Raw genomic sequence first — 8394 nt, 5'->3', positions numbered from 1 at the left:
GAGCGAAGAAATGATAAAATTTTTTTTCCGTAAAAATTGGTAAGAAGTTTATTTATTTATTTAAATTGTTTATTTATTTAAAAACACGTGGGTAATTTAAAAGTAAACCTAGCCACGCTAGGCTGCGATGCCGCCTCGTCGATGGTCGCGACGAAACTGAAGCTAAAGCCAGAGGCCAGAGTGCCAGAGGAATAGAACTTCCAGATACAGAGTGGAGTTAATTCCAAGCAGAGTTTCACTCAGACTCGTGAGTATCTGATCTCTGAGAATGGACTAAAGAAGAGAGAATATAATAGCCTATGTAGAATCGTGTAGAAGAAGAGGATGCTGTTTAAAACCCAAGTATTCTCTCCTGTAAGTTCATATTCACAATATTTACGGGTGTATGTGTGATGGCAAAAAGAGAACTGGTATGGAAGGTATGAAAATGGAAACAGCTGCTCAATCCTCGCTGCAAACTATTAAACAAACTTTATATACATACATATGTATATTAATATATATTTAACTGTATAATAGTATACTCAAGTAATTGTATAAGTACAAGCATAGTTAATATTGCATGTTACCTTGTATAAAAAATATATAAATACTATGTACACATTTATTATAGTGGCGGTGAGTAAATTTTCGCTGAGCAAAAAAACCAACCCTTTATATATATATATATATATATAAAGGCATAGATAGATCGTGGATATATAAAAGAGACTTTTTGCACTTCATCACCTGCAAAGGTTCTTTTATTATACAACTAAACGGAAGGAGGATAATCGAACGTTCAAGCATTTAACACCTTGAAAAAGTCTAAGTTTTTTATTATAAATACTAGCTGTTACTCGCTCGGCGTTTTATAGAATTGCATTTTTTAATTTAGACTTGAAATTTAACTAGAGTATTGTTTTGACTTGCACATGTGCAAACTATTATTTGCTTAAAAACAAATTTTGTCAAAATGTTCTTCATAATTTAATTTAATTAAAGATAATCTATATTATTAAGAGAATAAGAAAAATTTTGTTTCCAGGATATTCATATGATAAAATCGGTCTTTTTAATGAAATTTAGTGTCATTGCAAAGGTCTTGATTTGAATTTGTGCCTTTTCAAGGTTTCACATCGTTCTCACCGATAGTTAATTTATTATGAAAATTATTTAGGCTGTATTCGAAAATGCTCTATCTCTATAGATACATAATTAAGAAATGACTTTGTATCTTGTGAACTATTGACATTTTTAAAGATATAAGCTCATCCCGATGTTACACTCATCAAGACCTTTCATTTGAGTACCCACATCAATTTTTTTATATATTTATATATATTATATATACATGTATATATATATATATATATATATATATATATATACATATATATATATATATATATATATATATATATATATGTGTGTATATAAAAAATATATAAAAAATACATGTGGGTACTCAAATGACAGCTCTTGATGAATGTAACATCGGGATGAACTTATATCTTTAAAAACGTCAATAATTAAAAAAGTACAGTGCAATTTAACAAAAGTAATTATTTAAGTAAAGAAAAATTTTATTTATTTATAGTTCACAAGTTACGGCAATCACGTAGTGGCTGCAAGGTTGCTAGTTTTATATTAAAAATATAAAACAACAGCTAACTTTAAAAATATACTTCAATAGTTTATATTAAGAAAACAAAAAAGGTAATTTGCATGTACAAGTGAAATTTTCCTTATAGAATATTCGTTATAATTTTATGTAATTTCTATTCATTTATAAGTTGAAACTTAAAAAAAAATAAATAAATAATTCTAAAAAAATAATTTAATGATTTGTAATTTTTTATGCATTAATCAAAAATTTATAAAACGCTTGAAATGTTTTTAGATCAGAACATACTTTAAGTGCATTAAAGTTAAACGCTTAAAATATTTCTATTGAATAAAACACTATAAAATGTTTAAAAAGTGACTACAAGCTTTTAACATTTTAGGTGTTTAAAAGTAAAACACTTGAGTTTGCAGATTCCCAATTCTATCGAATTGCAATGCACTTTTTATCCATGTAATTATTCTAACTAATATTCATTGTAACTTTAAAAGTGCAATCATTATAACATTCCCGTGTCTTTCTTACAAAAATTAATAATAATTGGTATGAAAAAAAATAATTTGTAATGAGCATTGAAAGTTTCAGTTAAAGAAACAGGTCTCATAAGTGAACAAATCTGCCTAGTATATAAACATAACAAATATAATTAAAAAATTTATTTTGAACAAATTACAATCGAAAAGAATAAATTTAGTTACAATAAAAATTAATTATTTCTAAGTCTAAAAAATAGAGATTCCAGATGAGTAATTAATAACATATCATATACTAAAACCTTCTCCGAAACACGCTGCATCTTATATAAGTATTATTCCGATCGGTTCAGTAGTTTTCGCAGTATAACCAAACAAAAAACCCGGCTCTCCGTTTATTAGTATAGATTTTGTTTCATAGTTTGTGAATTATTGACAGTGAAATTTATTTATTTAGCTTTATTTTTATCACCGAAGATTCTGAGAATAAAGTTTTGGCTTCCGAGAACGTGATTCCAAGTTAAGGGAACTTAGTATATAGTAAGCTTATAATATCATCAGGACGATAAGGGTTTTAAAAGCCAATTCTCTCTCTCACTGGTGGGTAAAAATTACCCGGGGGATTAAGTATGGAACAAAAATGAGGGGATGTTTTATCACTATGAAAATCGAGTAGATTCAGCAGATTTATTGGTTGACTTGATATATGTCTAGATAAAAGAATTTTTAGATTTTCGGGAGTGAGGAATGCAATAAATTGTTGTCCGATGATAAAATTGACATTAATTAAGTGATAAAAAAAAAATAAATGATATATCATTAAAAGAATATTAAAGTTTAATTAACGGAGGTTGTTTGTTTGACACTTGTTATTGTATGATATTTTTTTATAAAAATGTTAAACGGTTGTAGGAAAAAAAAAAATATATAAAACTGCGTCTCATTTAACGGTTGATTGGTTTTGTTCTATTGATTTTATTGTACGGCTTTTATTTAGCGACTGGCAATAATAACGGCGGTGGTATCAATTAAGCGGTTGGGATCAAAAAGAGCTTATTACATCTAGTAAATTTATAAAAATTCATTATTTTATAATCCACAATGTCGAAGTGAATAAGAGTAAAATGTGAATAATAAGGGAGAGGATGGACGAGCGTGTTCTCGCATCCGTGTACGAGCAACTATGTCAAGATTTTTTATATTTAACATATCTCTTCCTTTATCATCTTTATCTTTCTGGGTATTACTGGCCTCTCTCTAAACCGCGACGGACCTCGTACCGTTTGACGCGACCACCAAGAGACGATCAAGAGGCTCCTGAACTCTGTTTCGCGTCATGCATAATGCAGACATACGCGTTAGGGTACTCCTCTTGCTCTTGTGAAAGTCACCAGCATCCCGCAATCTCTTATATATGTTCTTTATAAAAATATATACATACACATGTATAGATATAGATATATTTGAATTTGCTCTCCCGCTTTCCGTGGGAACATGACATCTCAAGTAAATAGCGATTGATGCAGCTTTTTATCTATTATTTTTTTTATTTTATTTTACTTCTACCAATAGTCTTCATCATCAAGAATCAACAGTCGAGATTCACGACCGCCATCGCATTTCAACAGAATCCATGAGTCATTCGTAGGATACCATGGAAAAACACAACTTGAGCTGAAGACTATGTGAAAGATTCGATTGAATGAGAAGATCCCTTGCAAGCACGATTCAACTTCAGACGTGATAATTGTTTGTGCATCGCTTAATAATTGGCTTCAAAGAAACATAAATTAATCTGTTAAGTCAACACGCTTTATTTGTACCGTTATTATTGTCTTTGTTATCCTCACAAATATGTAGCTTAAAAGTAATCTTTGCACGACGATATAAAAATAATAATAATTTTTATTGATAATAAAATATTTTGTGAATTATGATTACAAGTTCACATAATTATCTTCAATTTAAGCTATTATTCGTCGACTTTTGATACTTTTTTAAAATTTATTTCGTAGTTGGGAAAATTAAAAAAAAATCAAGAATAAATTAATTTTTAGCTTTTATCATCAAATTACTTTCATCTGTTACAAATCCTATTTTTTTAGGTACACTGGAAAAAAACGCCATTCGGCCACACCCGAAATGTAAGGTAGATTTCATTGAATGAAATTCTTGATAAAATGACGTACATAAGTCGGTTATACACTGATAAAAGGATTTGTTTATAGTTAAAAATATTTGTTAATATTTAACAAATCATTTATTAGAGACCACTTTTTAGTCCTTAACAAATATTTCTTAGTATTTAAAAAGATTTATTAATATTTAATAAATGAATATCAGATTTATTAAATACAAACAAATCATTTTAAATACTAAGAAATATTTGTTTGATACTAAAAAATGGTCTCTAATAAATGATTTGTTAACTATTAACAAATATTTTTTTAATACAAATAAATCCTTCTATCAGTGTACTACACATTGCCTGAAAATGGTTCAATTACACTCTTAACTTTGATAAAATAACTAAAGATGGTCAAAATGTCAATGTTATATACGTCAAATTAAAGGTAATTTCATGAGCTATCACATGAATTTTTTAAAAATTAGCTGTTTCTGTTCAATCGAAAGTTATACATCAATGAAGTCACCAAAAACGTGATTTTTACTATTTTGATAATTCTGAGGAGCTACCATTACTAAACTTATTCACGAATTTCGCTAATTTTAGGGCTTATGCAAGCTAATTATCCAAGGAATCTATATACTAAATTTCGTTAGGATCTGTCAAGAATTCTCGATAGAATAACATTCATAAGTCGGTTGTACTACATATTGCCTGAAAATGGTTCAATTGCACTCTTACCTTTGATAAAATAACTAAAAATGGTCAAAATGTCAATGTTATATACGTCGAATTAAAAATAATTTTATGAGATTACATGAATTTTTAAAAAATTAGCTATTTCTTTTCAATTAAAAGTTATACATCAATGAAGTGACCAAAAACGTGATTTTCACTATTTTGAAAATTTTAAATGGTCGCCATTTTTAAACTAATTGATCGATTTTGCTCATCTTCGAACTCGTTCAAGGTAATTACCCAAATAATATGTGTACCGAGTTTCATCTAAATTCGTTGAGAATTATAGACGCTATCGTGTCCACAAGCCGCGTTATATTACATAAATATATAAGCTTTTGAACCAATGCTAATTTTGAGCCTTACTCGACTACATAAGAGATAAAATGATAAAATTCCATGCGAATTCCGACACAAAGGCCAATGCAATAGATAGATTTCTACGAAATCTACCTAAAAAAAATTCTTGACTGGAGTGTAAATTTTCTTGACGCAAGAAGTTTGTTTTTTTCTGTATAGATGTCTTTGAATATTTATTTATTGCAGTCGGTCTTATATCGTTATTTGCAAAAATATAATAAAAAATAAATTTTAGGACATTATTGCTTTTTAATAACGTGTTTTTTTTCAATATTCAAACAAAAAATCTACCTATCCATGTCGGGTATGGATTTAAATGTACTAATAATATTAACTCATAATTTAAAATGAAGAAACAATTAATTTATTTGCTCAAAAATAATTTTATACTCTAGTGTATTTGTTTAATTTTAATCTTGTATAAATTTACCGAGTATTGTAGATATGTAAACATTAAAGTTCTACTATATTGCAGTGTCAACACAACGTGCGTTCTTGAGCATATTGAGTGTGTGACTTGAGAAAGCTAATTCAATTTTAGAATGAATGTTGCAGGGCTTACAGTTGAATAGACAAGAACAAGCTAACCTGCATAAAAGCATCAAACACACACGACTCTTCTTGTATTTTAGTGATCAAATTACGTCAATGCTCTATACACTCTTCAATATCTTTTTTGTACCAACACAGGTGTAATACGGTCAGAAACTAAAAGAAGACTATAAAGGACACACAATTGCCGGTGATGTGTTAAGAATTAATCTCATAATAAATTTTTTGACAGTCAGTATATCTACTTTACTCTTCAAATTATCGCAGAACAGATTAAATTATTCTTCTTGTTTTTTTTTCTTACACTATCATTCCTATCGTGTATAATCAGATGCTATATATTTAGCCCCGGATGAAATGATTATTGTATATATCCCTTTTTGTAAACGACCACGCGCGCCCTATCAAAGCCCACGCGACACCCATTACATATAATCGTCTATTTAGACACTCCTCCAACGTTTTTATTATAATCTAAACTCAGCAATTCTTCAATCTGTGTCTTTATTTCCGTACTTAAAGTTATAATTTTTTTTTTTTTTTTCTATACAATAACTTAACTTGTTTATTTATTTATTTTTCTAGCCTTGGTTTGTAATGTTCAATGTCATTTAGGTTCTTTTGTCCAGGTCTAAGTGTTACACGTGGTGTAATCTTCAATCCGTTTATCTGATTGATCCGTGGTCATGCGAGATAGCCATTTAGATTAAATTCTACGGGTGAAATATATAATAACAAAATGTCGTTAGGCTTATCACAAAAAATTTTTATGCACAACATATATTTTTGTCTTTTGTTTATCTTTTTGTTGAGGTCAATATTCGTATCGCAAATATTAAATGACATCCAAGTATATTTATAAATTAATTCGTAAGTATTTACAATTTCAGCTAAAAACATTTTACGATTATGATAATAATACACATGATAGAAATTATATATTTCATATACTGAAAAAAAAAAAAAAAAAAAATTCTTGACTGGAGGGTAAATTTTCTTGGCTCAACAAAATATTAAGGAAGAATGAAAATTTCTTGAATGAAGTCAAAGTTTCTTGAGCCAAAAAAATTTCTTCTTACTCCAAAATAACTTTTGTCTTCTTTAAAATTTTTTTGGTACAAGAAGTTTTTTTTTCTGTATATAAAATGTCTTTCACAAAATAAAACAATTTATTTATAGCCGTAAGATGGATGGCGGAGTTCATAAGATGGACCATCTTTACAAGTATGGAATGTTATTCATGCACACAGAAAGAAAAATTTCTTGACTGGAGAACAAAATTTTTGGCTCAAGAAAATTTTCGGGTACTTGAAGAAAGACCGAAGTTGTGTTGGTCAAAGTAAAAATTTTTCTTGAAATTTTATTCATGGTGGAAGTAATTTTTTCTTAATTCAAATTATCATAAATACTTGATACAAGAAATTTTTATATTTAATCAAGATTTTTAGATACTTTAGAAAATTTTTCTCTTGAATATTTAATATCCATTTTATATTATTTTAGCGTGCAATTATACATATTGAATGAAAAAAAAATGATTCAATATTATTTGATCTTCCCATTTGACGTGTTAATCAATAAAAATATTAATGAAAATTTACTTCTGTCGAGATATTAAATTTTTTGGAGCAAGAGAGAAATTTTCTCAAGACAAGAAAATTTATTTCTATCAAGAACTAAATTTTTTGGAGCAAGAAGCTGAATTTTCTCTAAACAAGAATATTTTCTTGACTTAAATAAATTTTCTTGGATCAAGATACGTACTTCTTAAAGCAAGAGAATTAATTTTGTTGGAATAAGTGAAATTTCTTGTGTCAAAAAAATTTTTTTTTCACTCAAGAAAATAATTAGGAATGTTTAGAAAATAGTAGGTATGTTTCAGTTCTTTAGAAACTAGACTTTCAGAAAAAATACACATGGTAAAAGTTATATATTTCATACATTCAAAAAAAAATTCTTGACTGGAGGGTAAATTTTCTTGACTCTAAGAAAATATTAATGTTAAGGAAGATTGAAAATTTCTTAAATGAAGTCGAAGTTTCTTAAGACAGAAAAATTTCTTCTTGCTTCAAAATAACTCTTGTCTTCCTTAACATTTTTTTAGTGCAAGAAGTTTTTTTTTCTGTGTATAAAATGTCTTTCACAATTTAAAATAATTTATTTGTAGCCGAAAGATGGATGGCGGAGTTCATAAGATGCTCCATCTTTCCAAGCATGGAATGTTATTCCACATGCTTGTAAACTTACTTCTGAGGTATGTTTCAGTTCTTTAGAAACTATACTTTCAGAAAAAATATACATGGTAAAAGTTATATGTTTCATATAAAATGTCTTTCACAAAATAAAATAATTTTTTTTTAATAATCTTGTTTCGCTTTTTTGTTTGTAAATTTATCTTTTTACATCACAGTAAAATATTAATTTATATTCATAAAATTATTGATCAAATATTACTAACGACACGTCACTGGGAAAATTAAAAAAAAAAAAGTTCTTATTATAGCACCTTATTTTTTTCACTGACTTTTTTATTTTAT

General features: G+C 27.8%; 1 long non-coding RNA gene across 1 annotated transcript; it reads left to right on the top strand.

The window, feature by feature from the left end:
* Positions 1-3: 3 nt before the first annotated feature.
* LOC123264355 lies at positions 4-955 on the top strand. Its single transcript, XR_006509310.1, has 3 exons — positions 4-39; positions 104-354; positions 614-955. It is a non-coding gene; the product is annotated as an uncharacterized LOC123264355 (long non-coding RNA).
* The last annotated feature ends 7439 nt before the right edge of the window (positions 956-8394 follow it).

The sequence above is a fragment of the Cotesia glomerata genome, linkage group LG4, assembly GCF_020080835.1.
Source record: "Cotesia glomerata isolate CgM1 linkage group LG4, MPM_Cglom_v2.3, whole genome shotgun sequence".
Taxonomy (NCBI): Eukaryota; Metazoa; Arthropoda; class Insecta; order Hymenoptera; family Braconidae; genus Cotesia; species Cotesia glomerata.
This window is presented reverse-complemented; position numbering and strand designations above follow the sequence as displayed.